Below are 23560 nucleotides of genomic sequence, written 5' to 3' on the forward strand. Positions count from 1 at the left end.
TATATATGCAAATATATAGCAAATACAAATATGTATATGCAAAAATAAAATTGAATATAATGAAAGGAAGCCAATAATGAAGAATATATCCATAAAATGTAAATGTAAACACTGAAAGTGTAAAAAAGACTTAAAAACAAAGAGTTGATAAAATAAGAAACCAATTGAAAAGGGAAAAAAAGAAAAAAAAGAAATGGAAAATTTGAAACTGAAAGATAAACGAGTCATGAGAAAACCCCCCTTGAATTGTGTGTACTGCTTTCCCCTAGTGCTGGAGTTCTGCGGTTCGGCGTGGCCCATCGACGTGCTGTTCACCTGTTCTCCCAGCCGGTCCTCCGGGGAGGGACCTGCCGCGCTTCTTCTCAGGTGTCCTTGCCTGGGCTGACCCCTCGCCGCCCCTTGCTGCCCCTTGCCAGGTGTGCGCCACTTTTGGTTGCTCTGTGTGACTTTTGTTTCCTGAAAGTTTTCGGTGCCTCTTTAGGGGATGAAAACACAAATGGCCACTCCCGGGTCTCCAGCCCCAGAGCTGAAAGATCGTAGCCCCTGTCCTCTGTAACCCTCGGGATGAGTGCTCTTCCCCTTCATGCGCACCAGACTCTGCAGACTCGTGCGGTGAGCACCCACTCGCATCCCCAGGGATGGGGCAGGGTCGCTGTGTGTCTGCACTTTGCGTTCCCCAGATCCCGTGCTACCTCCCCTGCTCCTCTGGGGGGAAGGTGACGGGTCGTCCCTGTTCTGCCTTACAGGGCCCTGCCCTGAGAGCTGTTGTCCCACTGTGCACTGTCCTGGCCTACCTCCCCGGGAGGGCAGGCGGCCTCTGCGTTCCTGTCCTTCGCAGGCCCCACAAGAGAGCCGTGGCCAGATTGTGGTGTGGCTGCCAACCGACCCGAGAGTCCTCCCTTGGCTCGCCAAGCGGAACCCGTCTCCCTGCTCCAGTGCTTGGGAACTCTGCTGGCTCAGGTCAGGCTCCTCGGTTCTTCCTGCGACTCCAGGAATCCAAGACCACACCGTCCCTCCTTGGATCCACACCGTCCCACCGTCCCTGCTTCGCCACCTGAGCACCTTTCGGGCCGGGCCGTCTCTCGGGTTCTGGTGTTGTGCTTCGGGCTCTCACTTTCTGGTACCGGCCTATGGAGCCCCCCCCACCCCGCCATTTATCTTCCCATGTGTCCACTCAGATCCACTCCTCTGCTCCTTCGACCTTGCAGAAAGTGGTCACTTTTCTGCTTGTAAGGCTCCAGTGATTCTTTCCTTACATCTCAGGTTGAATTCATGGGTGTTCAGGATGATTTGGTTGTCACCTCACTAAATCCAAGGGCCCAGAGAAAGCAAGATCCCCTACGCTCCTGCCGCTTTGGCCCCCCTCCTGCGTGGCTCGTATGCCACCTTGGCCCTTACCAGTCATATAGCTCTCGGTGGGTTGCTGAACCCTAAGGGAAAAGGGTTTTATAGGAGGGCTGTGTGGATTGGGTGATAACATTTAAGTAAAGAATTGAATCCAGCGGCTGGCATCAGGGAATTCTTAGATAAATATTTTAAGATGAGCATAGCCACTGTGTTAAACGCTGTTTTGTGCTAAAGTGTTAACTCCTTCAATTTTCCCAGCAACCTTACGAAGAGGGTGTTATCATCACTGTCTAGTTTTACAAAGGGGGGAAATGAGACATGAAAAGTCTGATTAGCCTGAGATCCCACTGCAAGTTAGTGGCAGCGCTGGGATGGGAACTCGGCAGTGTAGCACCCGAGGCCCTGCTCATGACCACTGCTGGATATGACCTTTTGCTTTAAGAGTATACGTCTCTTCCTATATTCACTAAGCGGGCAAACCCTGAGGAACCAGGCGGTACTACTGCTCCATTCTACACATGAAGGCAGGGAAGCCCAGGGTGCTAAGCGCCCTGCCCAGGCCATAAAACAAATGAATACCCAAACTAGGACTCAATCCTGGTCTCTTCATTCCATTTTGCATCATTTGCAAGTAGAAGGGCCTTCCAGTATCTCTACTTTGGAACGTTTTTCAGGCTTCCTCTTGGGGTCTTGGGTGGATTTCAGGTGTTGTAAGGTGGCAAGGGGCATTTATCTGCATTGCATGGTACCTTTCAATCAATTTTTTAAGACTTTTCTTTAGGTCAATGATAATTATTTCAAGGGCTTTAGTTATAAGCCTTTGTGGATCTTCAGGATTCGCTACAAGTGATTATATTTGTTATATATATGTATATATATAATATATATAATTATAATATAAAATATTATATTATATTATAATATATAATATAAAATATTAAATATTTTATTTATTTATTCATGAGAGACACAGAGAGAGGGGCAGAGACACAGGCAGAGGGAGAAGCAGGCTCCATGCAGGGAGCCCGACGTGGGACTCGATCCTGGGTCTCCAGGATCACGCCCTGGGCTGAAGGCAGCACTAAACGGCTGAGCCACCAGGGCTGCCCTATATTTGTTATATTTTAAATGCAGAGGAAAATGAGCAAGAAACAAAAACTGAACAAAAGAATAAAATAAAATTTCTATGCCTCTAACTCTCTTAAATTTCCTTAAGGCTTAATTCTCCTGATCTAACTTGGATTTCTAGCTCAGGTCCAGTAAGTACAAGCAGCACCACGCTTCAGGATGGCAGAATGGATTCATTCCCAAGGCGGATAAAGCAGCACCTATAACACTGATCCCGACTTTCTAATTGTCCGATTTGATAATACCAGAGATTCGTTCCTATGGAGAAAACCTTCCCCAGTGGACTTACCTGCTACTATTTGATAAGGACTGAATGGAGGCATTAGGAACTTAGATTTTAGGGATGTTATCCATTAGCAGTTCATTGTCGGGGGTCTTCACAATAATTTCTCTCTCTGTTCCCTGAAGTTTCCATATTGTAACATGGAGCTTCAGCAATTTTTTCCTGGCTGCTCTTTCAACTGTTGTTGCACTGAACCTGAGTAAGTATCTCCACACATCAGGTGCGTGGGATGGCATCACAAGAATTCCCCTGCACGGCTTCAGCCTATCTTGGAATAAATCTCAACTCCACGAGTTGGCAAGGACAACTTCATCTCTTGAAGTGGTCCATTTGTTTCCTGAGATGGGGAACCCATCACATCCCCACCATCACTGTGATCACCCGTCACGTTTCCTGAGAACGCACCATAGGCTGAGTGCTCGCCACATATGACCTCTTTCATCCTTTCAACAACTTTAAGAGGTAGTTATTATCACTCAAGTTTTACAGAAGAGAAAACAAAGGCCCAAATTTCAAAAAAAAAAAACAAAAACAACTAGCTCATAGTTTCACAATAGTGGAGATAAAATTGAACCCAGTCCTTTATTGGTTTTGAGATAAGTCTCTGTGGTCAACCTCTGCATCCTCATTGAGAAGCCGCGGTTAGAATGGCATCATTTCCACCAAGGGGATCAAGAGGAAGATTCATTTCTTCCTTCATATCTCAACACTCCGGCTGCTGACATAACCCAATTCCTTTATCATACCATGCTGGGAGCACAAGGACTTTTCCAGGTCCTGAGAGTTTTGCAGTTACAATTAGTGAGTCTATACACGTTGCTATCTTGCATTGCATATTTTAGAAGCAACATAGGCTTAGGCAGTAGAGGGGACTGTGATGTCATGCTGCTTGGATTTGAGGCTAAGTTCCCCAACCAGTTACCTGTATGACGATGGGCAAATTACTTTACTGTGTCCCCACATCTTCCAGATGGGGATGTTGTGAAGATTTGAAGAATTCGTAGGTGTGAAACACTACTGGACACTTGGTAAAGCCATATGAATGGGTTTTCTGTTAGTATCGTTACAAATTAGCGCAGCCTGATTTCCTGCCTCTTTCTGTATTCCTACTTCTCAGAGCGCTGGGGCTGCCTGGGGCTGGTTGGGGCTGCCTGGGACTGGTTGGGGTTGGTTGGGGCTGCCTGGGGCTGCCTGGGGCTGGTTGGGGCTGGTTGGGGTTGGTTGGGGCTGGTTGGGGCTGCTGGGGCTGGTTGGGGCTGGTTGGGACTGGTTGGGGCTGGTTGGGGCTGGTTGGGGCTGGTTGGGGCTGCCTGGGGCTGGTTGGGGCTGCCTGGGGCTGGTTGGGCCTGTTGGGGCTGCCTGTCCTGAGACGGAATGTGCTTCAGTATTTCATTTCCATTTGGGGGCTCACTGTGGTTTCACCCAGAACCTGTCTATCTTTCCCATCACTTGACCCATGTCCACACTGTTCCTGGATTTCTTGGTGCCACTTCCCTGCTTACAAGTCAGGATGGCTCCTTGAGTTTCTCTTGTGGGGTCCACACTTTGAGGCGCACAGAAGTGAGCCTCACTCTACCTGCCCGTCCTTGACCCCTGCCACTCAGAGTAGTTCTAGTCCCCCACCCCCCGCCCTGGCTACTTATCCTGCCCAATGTTCCAGCCCCTTGGAATAACTTGTCTCCCCAAGCGCCCCTTCCAGGGGGCTTTATCATTCCATTCCCTCCGTCCAGAAATCTCTCATCTGAAGGGCAAAGCCCCACTCATCCTTTTAGAAATGTTGCCTCTTTTGAGAAACATCCATAGGCCTCAGCTGGCCTTCCTCTTCTGGGTTACCAGAACCTTACGTATTTGCTCTCAGGTAACCAGGATGGTGCTAGTGGGCTCTGCTTTGCTGCTTACAAGTATGTGTTCTCCGTCATCTCTGTTCTGGGAGCTCAACGAGGGCAGAGGTGGAGACTGATGATCGTTTAAGAGCCACGCGGTGCAGTGGATTGGAACATGAGCTTGCAGCCCGATTTTCTGGATTTGAATTCTAATTTGCTAACTCCAAAACCGTGTGTAACCACGAACAAGTCACGGTGTGGCTCTCCTGGCCTCAATTTCTTCGTAGGTAAATCGGGGTTAATAACAGAAACTGCCTCATAGGATTGTTCTGAGAATAAAATGAATTCATAGATGCAAAGAGCATGGAAGATAACGAGGCATCTTGTAAGCATTCAGAAATATTGGCTGTTACTAGTAGATGATGATGGTAATGATGCTTATATCCCTGTTATCTGTTGCTGGACGTGGCCTGACACGGAGACTCAACCACTATTTGGTAATTGAATAGAGGAATTCCAACTTAAAAAAAAAATCTTTGATTCCATACGAATTCCCATTTTATATCCTACCCATGCAAATAACAAGCAAAGCCACTCTCATTTCTGAAAGTTTTCCCATGTGCATGATAAGCCCGGACCTTCTAGGCCTGAAACCTCCCTTTTGCCTGTTCCGTCCTCTCTGGGACCTGGAGTGTGGGCCTCACCCTCCGTCTTAGACCTGGGCCTCCATCAGCTGACAGCCCCAGCTCTTTGCTCTGGACTCTGCGCAGCCCCTGCCTGGATTCCCTGCCTGGCTTTGCCGTCCTCCCTCCCTCACAGGCCTGTCCTCCTGCTCACTGACTGCTTGTCTGGACTGTGCCCCCCGTCGCCCATCTGTTCTGCAGCCCATTTATCTTCCTGGCCTGGCCTGGCCTCATCCCATCCCCGTTTGCCGCATCCCTTATAACTCAGAGTAGTTCTAGCTCCCCCCTGGCCACAGGCCTCGTCCAGAGGGCTCACGGGGTTTCATCCAAACACATCTTACAACCGGGTAGTGAGGCACGGGGAGGGCCAGTTCAGTTTGTAGTTTAGGTATCATCAGCTTTTTTTTTTGCATTATTAAAAAGTATAACGCGAGGTATAGCTGTTTTCCTTCGAGGGTGTCCTGGTGGTGAGCTAGATGATGTTTGCGGAGGGTGAACGGTGAGTCTTACTCAAAATGGTTAATAGTAGCAGCTGAGCACCCCCAAATCCGAGTGGGTGCAGGATGCGAGCCATCAATTTAGTTGTAGCTGGGCATTCTCACCGAATGAACCGTCATGGAAGTTACTATTGCAACATTCCTTCGGCGTCTATAATAAAACAATACTTGTGATAAAACTTCTATGAAATACTTATAATAGAAACAGTTATGGTTCACCTAAAATTCAAAGTTGGGGGGACACCCTGAGAGTAGTTTGCTAAATCTGGCAGCCCCGTTTAACGGTGCCTCATTCCCAGCTATGCTAACCTAAACATCGGGTCCACTTTTCTCGCCATAAAGTTGAAATTCTCCGCCTTTCCAGCACACAGGAGGTGCTCAAGAGCTGTTTGCTGTATTTTGTTTTATTTGAAGGAGATGGACGGAAATCACAAAGTGAAAGTCAAACATGGGGAAAGCAACAGAACAGAACAGTGCAAGGGCCCCATTTCCAGAGACAGTCACGGGGCCTGCTGCTGCAGCGGAGACCTGCATGTGCGAGAATCGCTCCCCAGGGAATGAGCACGTGAATTTGGTTTATATCATATTTGGAAAAGGAGCAAATTGCTTGTCTGGAGACACTGAAGTGCAGCACTGTGGACATGCCGGAAAGGCTCGCCCACGGCAGGTGCAGTTCTGCGTTTGCTTGGTTGGGTGGCACACGGCCGTTCCGTAATAAGCTTTTCCAGTAGCCGCGGTCCCAAGCTGTCACTTTTCCACAGTGTTCGGGTCGTTCTAATCCGGGAGAAGGACCCTAACGAGGCCGTCGGTGCTAGTCGGGGACACGGTGTGATTTAGCAAACTGCGTCGAACCACGCGGTGTCTGTGGGCCTGGTGGGTAGAGCCCTTGGTAGGGCATTTCAGGTGATCCGGAGGCGATGCCACCCTGATTCCCTGCATCCCAGTCACACCGGGCCCTCCGGGCTCCCCACTGGGCCGTGTTCTCTCAGGACTGCCACGTCTTTGCTCCTGCCAGTACTCCGGCCCCAGGTGCTCCTGCCAGTGCTCCAGCCCCAGTGCTCCTGCTAGTGCTCCGGCCCCAGTGCTCCTGCCAGTACTCCGGCCCCAGGTGCTCCTGCCAGTGCTCCGGCCCCAGTGCTCCTGCCAGTACTCCAGCCCCAGGTGTTCCTGCCAGTGCTCCGGCCCCAGTGCTCCTGCCAGTACTCCGGCCCCAGTGCTCCTGCCAGTACCCCAGCCCCAAGTGTTCCTGCCAGTGCTCCTGCCCCAGGTGCTCCTGCCAGTGCTCCGGCCCCAGTGCTCCTGCCAGTACTCCTGCCCCAGTGCTCCTGCCAGTACCCCTGCCCCAGGTGCTCCTGCCAGTACTCCGGCCCCAGGTGTTCCTGCCAGTACCCCTGCCCCAGGTGCTCCTGCCAGTACTCCGGCCCAGGTGCTCCTGCCAGTACTTCTGCCCCAGGTGCTCTTGCCAGTACTCCTGCCCCAGTGCTCCTGCCAGTACTCCGGCCCCAGGTGTTCCTGCCAGTACCCCTGCCCCAGGTGCTCCTGCCAGTACTCCGGCCCAGGTGCTCCTGCCAGTACTTCTGCCCCAGGTGCTCTTGCCAGTACTCCTGCCCCAGTGCTCCTGCCAGTACTCCTGCCCCAGTGCTCCTGCCAGTACTCTGGCCCCAGGTGTTTTTCTCCATCCATGCTCCACGGCATGTCCTAGGCCTCCTTCCACATTTCTCTGCAAAGTCTCCAGTGCTCTGTGTGACATTCCCCAGCTTCTGATCTCCTCTCACCTGAGCCCCTTTCTACCTCTGCTAAAGCCCAGATGGGTGGGGGGAGACCCCCCATTTTTGGGGCTCCACATGAGTCAGAGATCTTTATGTGTTGGGAATTGCATCCAGCTATGAAGAACAGGAACTTTCCAAAAAATGGCTCATACCAATGGGGAGTTTCATTTTTCTACTTAAATGTGTTGTCCGGGGCTGGCCTTGTAGGGCCGGTGTGCTTAGCTCTGACGGACATGAGGCTCCTTGTTTTTTCGGATGTGCCGTCCATGATCCTGCATCCCGGCCCAGGGAGCGTTTATTTATGGGAGATCGTCAGGGCTGGGGGCCGCCCCATTCATTCCCCTGGTATTTTTGTCATTGTTCACATCCTCGTGGCACAGAAAATAACAACTATGCACTAAAAGCTTATTAAATGAATGATAACCAATGAATAGCTAATGGAGAATTTCTCACTTGGAGAAAAGGGGAAAATGTATATTTGATCATTATAAATAAACCTCAAAGCCCAGACCTAAGGAATTAAGAAGACTATTTAGTGCTCTCCCATATTTCATTTAGATATTTTGGTTTATTTGAGAAAATATCCATTTTTTAGGCTCTTACTGTGTTGATTTGAAAAATGAGCTTAAAATATAGCCTCCAAGTTAGACCATAATGTATTCCTAAAACACATGTTATAAAGTGGAATGTGCTTCTTATGGAAACAATATTATAATTGACACTTATATTTTCAACCAAGGATTTGTCAACAAATAAATCACAGAAATGGTGATTAGTATGTCATAAAAACACAAAGCCAGAACAATAATTTAAAAGTGTAAAATTATGCCTTATGTCCTAGAAAATGAACATACACTCACAGTAAATATTTATGAAACAAAGGGTCCAACTGTACTGTAAATTGTATATATTACACACAAAATGCAACTCTCCTGTGCCATAAACATGACTTAAAACTAACATGCTGGTGTAATGATCCTTTAAGGGTTTGGAGTAGATCCCACTGATCCCGTAACCTCCGGGCTCACCACAATCCCTGTCCCATAGAGAGTCCTCAGCAAATGTCTGTGCATGGAATTAAGCTGAGGCGTCCGTGCAGCGTGCACACGGCACTTTCACACCCTTCGTCTTTTCACTTTCTCAATCATCCTTCCGTGTCGTTAGTTGTGTGCAGAGCATCCCGATTTACGGGTAAACTGAGGCCTGTAACGATTTAGTGACTCGTTTTCTCAAGGTCAGAAAGTCAAGTCGTGGGGCCAAATCTCCAAGTTCCAAAGGCTTGTGCGTGGCCTCGCGCAGACATCCGTGGTTCACGTGAGCCGGGTCTGCGGGCGAAGCTCGAATCTCCAGGCTCCTTTTCTCTTAGTAGGTTTTCTTGGGGTAGAAACACTCCACTCCGTATTATCCGTCTTAGTCGTGTCTTAATGTCGAGTGACTGCTATCGACGCGCATGACGGAAACGGGTGTTTTTCTCAACAAGTGATAGTTTCGACAGGAAAGTCTGGCCCACGATTTATCCCTAATTCTTTATTTTTATTAAGAATCGTAGTTTGCTATCAGGACGAAGAAGGGCCGCCACATAATCCACATAACCATGCGCAATACATTTAGTCCACTTGGCCTTCGGGTCGGGACTCAAAACACTTCCCATTCCACGGGAAACTGCACACAGTAATTGTCACCAAAAGCTGTGTTTTTATACAGCCCCCGGTGCGTCTTCCGAGGATTGCTAAGGTGGGAAGGCAATGGGATGCCAAGAGGGCATCGACCACCGCACAGTTGGCGCCTCGCCGCGTTCAAAACCGTGACTTCTGAGTCCAGACTGTGCATTGTTCCAGTCCCTTCTCTGCTTCTTGCCAGGAGAGTGGTCTTAGCGAGTTACTGAATCCTCTCTGGGTCACGGTTTTTCTCATCAAAAAATGGGGACGAGCATGGTCCCTACCTCTTACGATTGTGACGGTTGAACGTATGAAAGCAAGCCAAGCATCGCTTGGCAGGAAGGAGTGTTTGGCGAGTGGTAGCAGGGACTCTTGCTGGTTTTATATTTCGAGCGATGGTGGCAATTTCTCATTGTCTGCCTAAAATGTGTGGGGAGTTCGGAAGCGAGATAATTGCTTTTATCATGGATGTTAGTAAAACCCAAATTAATGGTATCTGGATGCAGATTGAATTCCTGTCGTACACAATGCAGAGTGCTGGTTCGGTTTATCACAATCGTGAGAGTCACAAACGGAGCCAAAGCTGTGCTTACCCCCGGCTCGTAAACCGTGCACGCGGGTGACCCTCTGTGTTCACCGCGTCTTTTTCTCACACAGTTGACACATTGCAGGCGCTCGATAAATATTTATTTTTTTAAAGATTTTTTTTGTAAAGATTTTATTTATTTGTTCATGAGTGACACAGAGAGAGAAGCAGAGACACAGGCAGAGGGAGAAGCAGGGTCCACGCAGGGAGGCCGACGTGGGACTCGATTCCAGGTCCCCAGGATCAGGCCCTGGACTGAAGGTGGCCTAAACCGCTGAGCCACCCGGGCTGCCCATTTTTCTTTTTTAAAGATCTTTAAAATTTACTTGTCATGAGACACACAGAGAGGGGCAGAGACACAGGGAGAGGGAGAAGCAGGCTCCTTGCAGGGACCCCAATGTGGGACTCGATCCCGGGACCCTGGGGTCACGCCCTGAGCTGAAGGTAGACGCTCACCCACTGAGCCACCCAGGTGCATCTCAATAAATATTTCTATAATTAATGAGTAGATAAATGAGCAAAATAATTACTAGCATTTCCACAAGTCTGACTTGTGATTAAGTCACCCCACGGCTACCCAGTACATGAAGTAAACCGCTGTAGGAGGTGACCATACTGATTGTACTACTAAATGTGCAAACTTGATATGTAGATGAACTCTCATGAAATGCAGTTCTTTTGAAGTTTATAAGGATATGATGCTCTACAGATTTTATTAGTGCTAATTGTTGGTCTCTCAATTACTGCAATCCCAATATTTCCCCATTACCTCTGCTCAGGTTAATCATAGAAACCATAATAGAAAAAAAAAAAAGAGGCTATAATTTAATGCATCTACATTTGCCGTGATGGAATGGGTATCCGTGCCTGTTAAGTAGGAGCTAAATGTCTTAAAAAAATGTTTTTAAATATGATCTTTGCAGAGTGCAATGACTCTTTCTGAGTAGAGAGCCTTCGTATTTCATGTTCTGTCTCTGTCCCGAAGATTTTGTTGCTGACCAACCATTAATAATTCACAAGTAAGGGCAGCCCGGGGGCGCTCAGCAGTTTGGCGCCGCCTTCAGCCCAGGACCTGACCCTGGAGACCCGGGATCGAGTCCCGGGTCGGGCTCCTTGTATGGAGCCTGCTTCTCCCTCTGCCTGTGTCTCTGCCTCTCTGTCTCTCTCTCATGAATAAATCAAAAAAATAATAATAATTCACAAGTGGCTTCTTCAGGAGTCATGCACAGGGGTCATTTTGGGTGGTTCCCGTCTGGCTGCTTTACTAACTTCAGGAGAGATGAAAGAAGTGTCCCTCTCCTTCCTGAGTGCTTGGTGCGGCTTGGGAACCACTTCCATGACCTGGGGATTTTGAAGCCTCTGCCTTAATATGCATCCAAAGCAGCGAGCCACTGCGTTAGTTTGAAGAGCACGAGGAAGCGCGGGACTCTGTGCTGTGTGCCCTGCGGATGGATGGACGGACGGACGATGCTCTTGGGTCTTCAGGTTTTATTCGCTTATTGGCTCTTGGGAACTGGACGCTTTGCCACATCAACGACGTTAGCAAATGAGATGGAGAAAGCACCACCTCCCGGCCTCCCTCCCCACTCCGCGTCCTGCAACCGCTGTTCCTGTGGAAAACCTCATTCCGCATCCCAGCTCTCCCCTGTGCTCGGTTCTGTGCTTCGGGAGGACGCACGAACTCATTAAAGGTTGCGTGGACCAGGTGATGTCAGAAAGGTTTCTCCGGGGCAGCCCTAGGACTGAGGCCGCCATATGTGTCTGATCCTCTGTGTAGGGCCCTGAATGCCAAGGAAAACTTTTGGATGCATCGGGCCTTACAGCAGGAGAATAGGCAGGAGGAAGGTCCTCATCCTAAGGGTCTGTGGGTTGAAGGGAGGGATACAGTCACATCCTTGGGGACGGGAGGTTCTCGCTATGGGATACTCTGCGCCGGGACCGGTGCAACGTCCTGACCTTATGCCCGTCGTCTCACGGAATCCTCAGAGCACCCGCTTTAAGATGAAGAGCCCAGGGCTGAGGATAAGCAGCTCGTCTAAGGTCACAGACCAGCAGGGCTCAACCCCGAGTGTCCTGGCTCCTGTTTCTCTCTTCCCCTGCCCGGTCCCCGCCCCCTGCAAACCATTGTACTTTGGTGACTGGGCTGTCCCTGCAGAAGAGGCCACACACAGTCCTATTGCTCCCTTGAGCACAGCAGGGAAGGCGCATCCGGCCGACCGCTGTCTGCGGGTTCAGGCCACGCTCATGTCACCCTCTTCTGCAGAAGCAAATACCCTGTTCCCTGCCCTTGACTCCTGGTTCTCTTTCTGATCGTTTGTAAACACGACGAGGCAAGGATATGATTAATTACCAAACTTCAAACTCCAGTTTGGGGAATGTGATTAATTATCAACCTTCAAGCCTAGTGCAGGCATAGGGTTGTGATACTATTTTATATTTGCTGGTTGGTTTGTTCTGGTTTTGTTGGAGTTTTAGGGACCCTCTTTCTTTTTAATGACAACAGATCCTTCTGCAAACAGCACTAAATGAACAAGATCAATTAAAATACAGGAGGGGAAAAAAAAAAAACCAAACCAACCCTTGCCCTTGGGAACGGAGCCTCTGACAACTGCACATAAACCCTCCTTAAGCCGAGCTTGCCGTGAGCTGGCTGGACAAAGTGACATTTGCACAGAAATGCCCTGCAGGCGAAGGAAACCAGAGTTGAAACTGAGCCACCATAAACATTGCGGCTCATAAACCTGAAAACGGGAAGGGTGACCTTTCCGAAGGCTAGAAATGCACTTTTCAGCCTCTAACATTCAGACAATTTTTGGTGTCAAAATCTCCTCGAGCTCCAAGTTACTGTTTTTATAAACGTGGCCAAGTCAAAGCCCACGGTAGCCGAAACCTTGGGTCTTCACATGAAGCCGGCACGGGGCCCGGCTCTTCCCTGGACTGGCCGGTGGTCTCTGAAAGCCCTTTGCCACCATCGTTTCTGTTTACAGTTGACATTAAAGTCAATCGGAGGAGGACGATCATCATATGGTCTCACTCATACGGGGAATATAAGAAATAGTGAAAAGGGATTATAGGGGAAAGGAGGGGAAGTGAGTGGGAAAAATTAGAGGGAGACAAACCATGAGAGACTCCTAACTCTGGGGAAGGAACAAGGGGAAGTGGAAGGGGAGGTGGGCGAGGGGTTGGGGTGACTGGGTGACGGGCACTGAGGGGGGCACTGGATGGGATGAGCACTGGGTGTTACACTATATGTTGGCAAATTGAATTAAATAAAAAAAAAGGAAAGAAAAAAAAAAGAAGAATTGCAGACATGACTATCCAACCCTCTTACCCTTTGCCTCCGTGTCCATCCCCAGCTAGGCCAACCTTCCTAACAATCCACTTTCCTCGAAAGATGCTAGAGCAGTAACGACTCAGGATTACCCAGTTCTCAGAAGATTTGGGTACAAACTTGGGGTTCAGGGAACCAGGAGGGTTTAGTAGAAGGACAAGGAGGCTTGGTAGCCTGCATCCAGCTGCCTGATGGGCTCTTACCAGAAAGGAGGCGGTATCGGGCCCTGGGCCTCTGATTGCTCGGCTCCCTTTACCAGCTCTGTGGTCTCGGCTCCTGGCCCCCGTGTTCTGGGTTTTGCAACGACTCACACCCGAAATCCCCCCTCAGAGGACTCTCCCAGGCTGCGGAGCTGCAGTGCCCACAGACGCACAAGGACGGGGCAGGGGACGGGTAGGGCCTCAGAGTCAACGTCAGTAGTCAAGGGTAGTTGACTTAGTAGTTTGTGTCTGTGAAAGGTCGTGTAAGGCCGTGGAGCCCCTTGGCCCAAGCAGGGCAGGGTTGGGGGGGTGATTTGTGCTGGGAGCTCTCCCTTGCAGAGGGCCCGGCTCCCCTCCCAGGGACTTCGCCCGTCCCTGCACCTTTACTGGTGCCCTCCTCCTCCCCCGACAAGGTCCCCGGGAGCACCGCCGTCATAAATCACCAGCACAAAAATCCTTACTCAACGTCTGCTTCCGAGTAAGGGTTATTCGGTTAATTCTGAAAAATAAGATTAGGGCCGGCGGACAACGGTTAGAAGACTTGGCCTCAACACAAGAAAAGACTTTTTACAAATTGCATATCTCACATGTGATTTCTGAGAAACTACCCAGAAATATTTAACCAGGGGCTGGATGAGTAGTTTTTGGTGCCTTGGAGGAGTTCCTGTCCCCAGTATGAGGCCTCCTCTCTCTCTCTGGGTCGAGCGGGGAGTGTAGGCGAGCGGGCTGTGCGGTGGGGCAGCTGCGACAGGTGAGGGACGTTACGTTAAACTGGCTCCAGGTAACACCTGTGGGAGAACCGCACCTTACAGGAACGTGAAAGACCGATTAAGGCAGAAAACATTTGTTTTTCCAAAAGGGAGAGAGCAGGCTGGTGACTGGGGACTGGTACACACAGGGGATGACACACAGAGGCGGTTCGGGCCTCGCCGTGGCCGAGCTGAGTTTTCGTCGACCTGGTCAGTGATGTTTGCCACCCTTTGGCTTTCCTCGGGTGGCCTCCACCTTCGAGGGTGGGACATCCCCACCCCCCCGACACGACAAGATCAGTAACTGCTCCGACACCACCTCCCCCTCCCCCTGCACAGCCTTCGATGGCTCCCCTCCACCCAGAGGTTAGAACCTCCCTTTCGCGGCTGGGCAGGTACAGGTTCTCACACAGGCCTGGGAACAGGTTTGATGGCGGCAGAGACCGTTCTTGTCTTGTCTGCGTCCCGAGAGAGAGGAAGGGGCCTCATACGGGGCCGAGTTCAACCGGTACCAGGGAGCGTCACGTTAGGAGAGGGTGGTAGGCGGGTTAGAGACTAACAGGAAAGAGAAAAGCAAAAAATCATGAGAAGCCAAGTTTTGGGGGAAAAATCCCCCAACAAAAACAAAACAAAACAAAAAATCCCCCAACAAATCCTCAAGTTAAAAAGTTGAAAAAGAAGGAATACTAGGATTGCCCTGAGGGGAGCTAATAAAGGTGGGCGTGAAGTATTTCTCAGAGCAGAGCTGAGAAATTTTCCGCCAAATGGCACCTTCCCAGAAGTACTGGGTGGTTGGGAACCTTGATATTCCCACTTCCTGGCCTCAATCTGACTACATAAAATCGAGATTCGTTTGTAATCACTTTGTACGACCCTCGTTCCTCCGGGTTACTCCAAGTCCTTTATTCATTGATTTCACTCACGTAACCGTCCTCACCTCAGCCAAACCAAATTCTACTCATCCCTAAAGGCCAGCATTGGGCTCCTCACTGCAGGATTTTTCAGTCATTCCAGACGCTTAATATCTGTTGAAACCACACCACAGTTCTCATACCATTTATTTGACCCGTATCGTGAAATGCTCTCAGAGATTTTCTCATTCTTTCGCATACGGCAGCTTGCATATCGGGTTCGCATGTATTTATCTCTTGCGTGCTACGTGAAGTTGCTTAGGCCTTGACTTCCCAAGTCGATCTCAATCCAGGGAGCCACCCACCATATATGCAAATTACATCCATTTGGGTTATAAGATTTTCACCTAAGAAAATGAACGCTCTGTGTTGAGGGTTTGGGCAAGATTCCTGGCGACTGGTGTGTGTCAGGGAGCCTTGATGGCAGCTGGGGAGAAGAACCCAGCAGTTGGAGGGCGTAACAGACTCAGAACCTTCAGGATTAGCATGTAGCCTCCTAGAAGAAAAACCCATGGTAACAGCAATAATCGGTAATAATAATTAGCACCGTGCTAAGCTTTACTTAGGTGATATCACTTAATCCTTCAACAATAAACTTCATTTTGTTGGTAGGTATTATGATCCTCATCCTAAAGATGAGGAGGTTGAGGCTTAAAAATAATCATTAACTCACCCAAAGTCATGTACGCTGTTGAGTAGTGGAGACTAGATTCCAAGAGTGTTTTAAGTGTGTTATATACACTGTTCCAATAGCAAGATTGTGTGTGACATTTACAGTTTCAAAGGAATGTGAAAATTTGTCTCTTGGGCGTTAGCTGCTCTGTCAAAGATTTGGGAGCTGTAAGACCCTAATGGAGCAGAGACGACAACTTATGATGTAAATGCCCAGTTTTGTTTCTTATTTTCACTTCCTGTTCAGGCCCTTTGTATTCCCTCCCAGCATCCACACGTAAGACATTTCTTTGGAGCATCATTTAGCGCTCGTCCAATGGCTTCTGCAATTCCGAGGAGCCCCTTGGAGTAGTGGAGGGGACCACGGGGACAGACGTCCGGTCCTTGCTTCTACTACCTAGAGTTGCAGGCTCCTGAGACTGGAGGTCAGGGGGACTCTGGCTTTATCTGAGTTGTTCAATTATGTGAAAACACAGAACTATACCAAATGATACATGGCTGATCATTAATTAGAGGTTTGAGAAATATAAACATTTATTACATTATTCTCTATACTTTTCTCCATTTTTACTTCATACAATGATATATGTTTTTGATTAAATTTCTTAGAAAGTTGCTATTTTCCTTTGAATTTTATAAACAGAAAAAAAAAACAAAACAAAACTATGATACTTTTGCCCCACCATCATGCTATTTTAAGACTAGTAAAATACAGAGGACATAATTTCAGAATTAAGATGAATGATTTAGTTCCTGAAAACCTCATTTTATCCTCTTTATTGTCTATTTCTTTTCCTTGGTGTGGTGAGAACTTTGTCACAGCCTTTACCCAGCTACGTACTGGGGCTTGGGACCTGTTGAAATGGACAATGTTAAGCTCACTTGTGCCCTCCTGTTGTGTCTCTGAAACATTCGGGGTCTTTATATACAGACAAAGCGGAGGAGAATTTAAGGCACTTGACTGCCTCAAGGCAAGTTTCACTATACTTTTGACCTGGATTCTGTTTTGGGTTCACATGAAATTATTTATCCATTGACCCCCATCAAGCTTTCTGCCTTCGCTCCCTCCCTCCTCTCAAGTTTGGTGCATCAATCACATATGAAAAAGTCTACGTACAAATATAAATGACACAACCAGATTGCGTAGAAATGCACGGTGAATCCACAGACCCAAGGTCTGGATATTTGTCGAAGGAAGAATAACGTTAAGGTCAGCAACTCTCACACCGTGGCATCGACTGGTGTCTCTCACACCATGAAGTGTTTAGCTCATTAACTTTCTGCGAAATTGTGTCTCCCAGCCATAACCTGGTCTTTCTGATTGTTCTCAGAAGCAAACTGTGTCCAGGGTAGCAGGTTTTGCTCAGCTGGGGATGCTCTGTCGTGAGCTTTTCCCCTTGCTGTCCATCACAGCTTGGGTTTGGCAATTATTAGGAGTCATGGCATGAAGCTCCCTGTAGTTCACTGAGAGAGTGGGGCTTTGGAATGGGGGGACAAAGCCGGGGATCCGACGGTGGCTCTGAAATCTGTGGAGATTTATTGTTGTGAGTTCGCGGTGTCAAGTTTGGTTCTGTTGCCATGGTGTTTGGCTACTTGGATTGTTTGTTTTAGCTTTTGTAAATGTGCCCAGATATGGGATGTGCATTCAGTCCACTGAAAGGAGGCTGAGGAAGTACGGTGAAAGAGGAAATAATTACACTCTGGTTTGGGAGTGAGTCAGAATCCCAAGGTATTATTTATTACTTGGGTTCATATAAATGCACTCCTCAGCTTCCTTTTCAGAAATGAATTTCTGCTTTCATTTCGTGGTAATCAATATTTGCAGCCCTGATCCCTGCAATCAAACATGAAACTCAGATTAACATTCAAACTAACAATATTTAAACAGGAAATTTGAACTTGATATGAGGATTACAGTCTTTACCCTTCAAACAAGACAAGGTTTACATAATCAGCCTTCATAATATCTTTTGCCAGTGCCTGACATTTTCCCCGGGTTTTGGCCTTTCCACTTTCAATGTGATGTTCTGAACGAAAATTATTACCTACTAAACAATTTTTTCCCCCATTTCTTCATCTAAAACTTGCACAAGATGACCTGCTCCTTAGTTTTCTAACCAGAAATTCAATGGCTGTCTCTACGTGGATCCAGGAAAATAAGTGGAGCTTCCCTGCACCAAATGTGAGTCCTAATTGTTTAAAATCCCATGTGCAATACTTCAGAATCCTGAAGCTTTCCCAAAGAGCAAATTTCCACAAACGAGGTCAACCAACGTAAGGGGCCTGGTATAGATTGCCAGTGTGGATCTTCATTTATTTATTCATTTATGCATGCATTGTTCTTTCATTCTTGCCTTCATACATTTCATAATGCATATACTCACCTGTTTAGTCACAAGTTGATCGTCATGCATTCAACAGAATTCACTGTATGAGGTACCAGGCAAAAGGGGTAGAGTGGGGAATTGGGGATAAATAAGATTTACCTTAGAGGGGGACACAGTGCAAATGGAGAAAAGACGTGAGCCCACCTAGTAACAGCAGGCTGCATTACAGTCCTGAACGGAGATAGTTTTGAAGCATTACAGCTCTGAAAAATAGGGGTTTATTTTAACTTGAGTGTTGGTGAAGACAGCTGGAAAAGACCTTATGGAGGGCATGGATCTCCATCTGGAACCTAAAGATTGTTCATTCTTCATTCATTCATTCATTTTTGAGGGAGAGGAGGAGTGGAGGGAGAGGGAGAGGGAAGGAATCTTAAGTGGGCTTCACGCCCAGTGTGGAGTCCAACTCGGGGCTTGATCTCATGACCCTAAGATCATGACCTGAGCTGAGATCAAGAGTCAGACGCTTAATGGACTGAGCCCCCCAGGTGAGCCTGGAACTTAAAGATAATCTAGTTTTGTCTGGGAGATAAATTGTAGGGAATTTTGGGCAGAGGGAACTGGGCAAAGGTAATGATTTCTAATAAAAAAAAATGAGTTTAGAAATTTTGCAAGTTGAGATTCACTCACGTACCTTTTAGCTTTTATCTAAATGATGCCTAACAACTGGCTAGACTGAACATTTTCCATGATCAGATGGTTTCCTTGGCACATCATAGACAGAGCCACAGGGGAGCTAAGTGATCTACCATGTTCTACCCCGTAAATCTTGGAGTCTCGAGGGGAACTGAAATCCGTCTTCTGACTTGTCTTTGCCTACTACCCAGCATTCTCATTCTTTTTCCAGTGAATAACAAACAGACCCTGCAAGTTTGGGTTGCAGTAGACTGGAATCCACACTAAAAGTTTGCTTTAATGTAACACGTTGCCTTAAACGTGTAACACTTGCTTTGGTTCACAAATCAATTAAATATTGATGACTCCTAACACCATATCCCAGACGCTCTTCTGAGTCCTTCCTGCACATCCTCAACTGCTTCCTAGACACCTCCTCAGAAATGTGCCACAGAAGCCACAAATTTCCAAGCAAAACAGTGCACCTGCTCTCTTTACTGGCTCCCTCTATTTTCTGTCTTAAAGTCATCGCCGATAAAACACGGTGGGAGCATCGGAGTTACTACCGTTGTCCTCTTCTCCTTTGACCACTCTCTGTGGCCATCTAACCTGTGTCTTACCAATTGTAGTCACACCCAATTCTGTGGCCTCTAGTTTCACCCCACTCTAATCCACTAGTGTTTAAGAAAAGTTGCTCTTCTCATTCCTGTCGAGGTTCTCAGAACGCTTCTTTCTTATTTTGCCACAATCTCTAAATCCTTGAATACGGACATTTTGAGCCACCAGTCAAATTACTGTTCTCCCAAAACACCATGTCTTTTTTTTTTTTTTTCCTTTTCTCCTGGGAAACAGACCTGAGGCAGATCCTGTGTGATTCCTGCTAAAACACTCTCAGAAAGATTTTTCTCAGCTACTTCTTTGTTTGACCAATATGTTGCCTGCACCACAGTGAGAACACGTGAAATAGCAACTGACAGTTTGTTTATGAGCAATCATTTCTTGTTCATCTTGTGTCATCTTCTCAAATGATTAGTGCAATACTTGGTATAGTTTAGCTTGAACAATTGCCAAATCTATGGTAATCTTTCTGAATATTGCACGTTGACTTGAATGCAATAAGATGCCGCTGGATTTCTGAGGAATTAAGAACTTTATATTTGTGGAATTCGGACTCTATAGCATCTTCTAAATCAGGTGTTATTCTGGGAGTCAGCGTAAAGGTTTCTTTGAGAGAGGGAGAGAAAACTACCCAACATTCAGTAGGACCAGTTCCAGAAGAGGTTATGTTTCTATACGGCTCCAACATTTGTGACATCTAGACTCTTATTATTTTTAGTACCTGCTCCAAAAATCGGAGCCAACCATCTTAATCTCTGTTGTCAGGGTGTCCTAGAGATGGTTGATATTGAAGATCTTTTTAAAATTGAATAACACCAGAAGCGTTGGGTAGTATTGTTATTATTGATGCTGAGAGTTACCCTATCCTAAGTCTTTATCTCAAAGTTAGAAAAAACAAAACAAAACAAAACTTAGGCTGCAGTCATTAAAAAAATTTTAAAGCAATCCTCCGAATCAACTTGTGCTGTTTAATTATTTAATTCTGACTGTTTGAGAGCCTAATGATGGACCTAAGCCTTGCTGACTTTAATGAAGTCCAATTTCAAATCTCATTTTAAAAAGAATCAAGGGAAATTTCTGCTCCAGTCTTATTTGGCAAGACTTCTCCACCTCCATTTTTCTCTTTTGTTGAATGAGCATTATCAATTAGCTGTGAAGAAGTTCCTAGAAAAAAAATTGTTATTAATTTAATGTACATTTATTAGTCACTTAGATAATGGGAAAGTTTGGATGCAGATTCAATTATCAAGTCCCCTTACATTTTCAACAGTATCTGAATCAAGAAGAATGGTCCATTAATTACCTGTATTGTCAAGAGAGTCACTCAGGAGACTTTGGAAGAAAAGGAGTATTCATTAGTAGAAACAGAAAATGGATGGAGCTTGAGTTCTTCATTTCTCGGTTTCATGCCAACTTTGAAAATGGCCTCGCTGCAACTCTTAGCAGTAGATTCCTGTAATTGCAGAGGATTTAATAATGTGTCTAGAACATCAGGATATGGTTTGCATTGTCACCCACAAATGCGACTTCTGGTTGTTGGATTTCTGCTGCAAGGTGCCTTTTCGTGTGCCAGAAAAACTTGTACATCTTGAAGTTACCTTCTGATCCAATTTCTTTGTAACTGGGCCCAGACTCAAGGTTAACAGGGAAAGAGAAAAAGTTGTCTGCCTTTGGCCTGCACTACACAGCTGTCACCTATGGGTATCCAGAGCCTTCTATGCAGCCACCGGTGCTTACCTTGGCTCACAGTGAGTTTCCCGTGTTGATGAAGGGTGACTTTTCCAGTATGTGGTGGTTTCTGGAATGATTTCCGGAATGCTGAAGTTCTTGAAATCACACAGCTCATGCCATATGATTGATTCTTTTTTTTTTTATTTATGATAGTCAGAGAGAGAGAGAGAGAGAGAGAGAGAGAGAGAGAGAGGCAGAGACATAGGCAGAGGGAGAAGCAGGCTCCATGCACCGGGAGTCCGACGTGGGATTCGATCCCGGGTCTCCAGGATCTCGCCCTGGGCCAAAGGCAGGCACCAAACCGCTGCGCCACCCAGGGATCCCCATATGATTGATTCTTGAAAATTATTCAACAAGATCAAAGTCTGGTTTACTACCAATCTTTAACTCATTAATCGGTATTTACTGAGGAGTTCCAGGTTGTCAGGCAGCAGGACACAGTGAGTCCCGAGATGCCCCTCTCTCCGAGACACTTAAAATATAGGAGGCAGAGACCAATAAAAACACTGGTGCAACAACCTCAGTTCTCTTTGGTGCTGGCTAGTTGCGTCATCCCATTTGTAGATGAAGAGATTGAAGAAGAGGCAACACAACTGGTTAAATACTAAGAAATGCTAGAATTTAAAATACGATGGTCTGATGATAGAGCCCAGGATCTTGCTAAGTCATGATCTTATTCCAGTTACTGGCGTAAGATTGTTTTGAGTAAGTGGAATAAGGATTGTTTTGAGGAATAAATGAAATAACCCATTTAAAGTTGCATCGCACTTGTCATTCGCTAAATGCCCACCTACCTGTTAAATGCTAAATGTTCGTTGACGTTATTGTTATTTTAATTATTATCTCCCTATCACTCATGTTGGAAGAGCGTAGTGGTTAAGCATGTTCTGTGCTCTACAGACTGCAATCAAATCCTGACTTGGATACTAAAAATGCCTGTGACCTTTGGCAGGGTATTTAACTCCCTCAGACCTCAGTTTCCTGGAAAATGGAGATTACAGCGATAGCCCTCAGTAGCAGGGAACCTTCAAGGGAGTAAGCATCACTTGCTTTCCGTCTTGCTCTTGGCTGTAACTCAGACCTCTGCCTACCATGGAGTAAGGGCTCAATAAATATTAGGCAAATGCATGAATATCTCCTAGAATTATTTTAAGGTCTAAAAGAGTTAATCAATGTAAAGCGCTGAGGAAAATGCCTGGTATGAGATACGTGTTCAATTGGTGTTAACCTGATTTTACTTATATCACTGCCATTACCGTCGTTATTATCAAATGCCACTTCCCTCATGAGGCCCTCACTGATTATCCCAACGGGACACGGTCTCTTTCTTCTCTGCACATTTAAATGTATTTTCTTGGGATTCCCTCACGACACAGCTTCCTTTCTGAGCTATAATTTTTCACATGTTTTACCTCCCGTAGGAGACTGGAAATTTTGTGACCCCAGGCATTGCTAACACACCTTTGTGACTAGCACAACATGTGAGCAAATCTCTGCTCTGACAACTCCATCCTTTTCTTGCTTAATTAGGCTCCTGTATCTTTGTAGTAAGATTTTGTTTGTTTCTTTGTTTCGTAAGTCAGATACGCAAGGTCGGTCAGAGACAGAAAGCAAGTTAGGTCTGCAGCGTCGTGGCTTCTCAGGGAAGACGTTAGATGCTGCAAGAGCCAGGTTCCTCCCTTCTCAGATGGTGTCTTCCTCCTGCAGGTGCTACCTAGAGGTGTCGATGGGGGAGCACAGGGATGAATGGAAGATGAAATAAGCTTTCCTTCCATGACTATTAATGACATAGGATGACGTTGAAGTCTCTGAAAGTAGATGCTGTTTAAAGGGAGGATGGAAAACCAGAGCTCTCTCATGTAACAGCTGTGTGTGGATAGAGCTTTAGAGCTGCACACAGCATTTTCAGAGGGTCTGTGGGTGGGTGGAGCATGTGAAGTGACACAAGAGAGGTAAAGTCCAGGTGAGAGATGCTCAGATATAGGAGAGAGCTCATTCCCTTGGGATAGGGTTGCGTTTGAGGCTTTAAACACTGCCTTGTTTATTGCATGTCATTTGGAAATGAATATCTTAGCAAGATAATTCCCAAAAGAATGGTTCCACCCAGTGGCAGGATGCTGTGGCGGAAAGCAAAGCAAAACCAAGCTTGTGTTTTGGAGCCAGACTGACAGAGATTCTAATCCAGGCTTTGCTGGATCGTCTCGGAAAACTACACCTTTCGAGACCTAGCAGCCTCTTTGGGGAGAGAGAACGTGGACGTGGTAGTGGCGTTAGCAGGGCTTACCATACCCTCCTGGGCCACAGAAGACCACACCTCTCAGCCCTTTTGGAGCCTAGTTAAGCCATAGGAATAATTTTGGACAATGGGTTGTAAGCCTAAATGACACAGATCACTTCCAGCTCAGGCAGTGAAACACATGGCACAATCCTTCAATCTCTTTTTCCTCCAAGCAGCCAGAAAGGAGCCTTGTGTTGAGATGGAGCTAAAAAATGAAAGCATCTTGGGCATTAAGCACTACACGGAGGACGGTGGCTCCAGAAACTTGGCCTCTTAGTGTGTCTATATTTTCTTGTT

Source organism: Nyctereutes procyonoides, unplaced genomic scaffold (assembly GCF_905146905.1).
Source record: "Nyctereutes procyonoides isolate TBG_1078 unplaced genomic scaffold, NYPRO_anot_genome, whole genome shotgun sequence".
In the NCBI taxonomy this organism is placed as follows: Eukaryota; Metazoa; Chordata; class Mammalia; order Carnivora; family Canidae; genus Nyctereutes; species Nyctereutes procyonoides.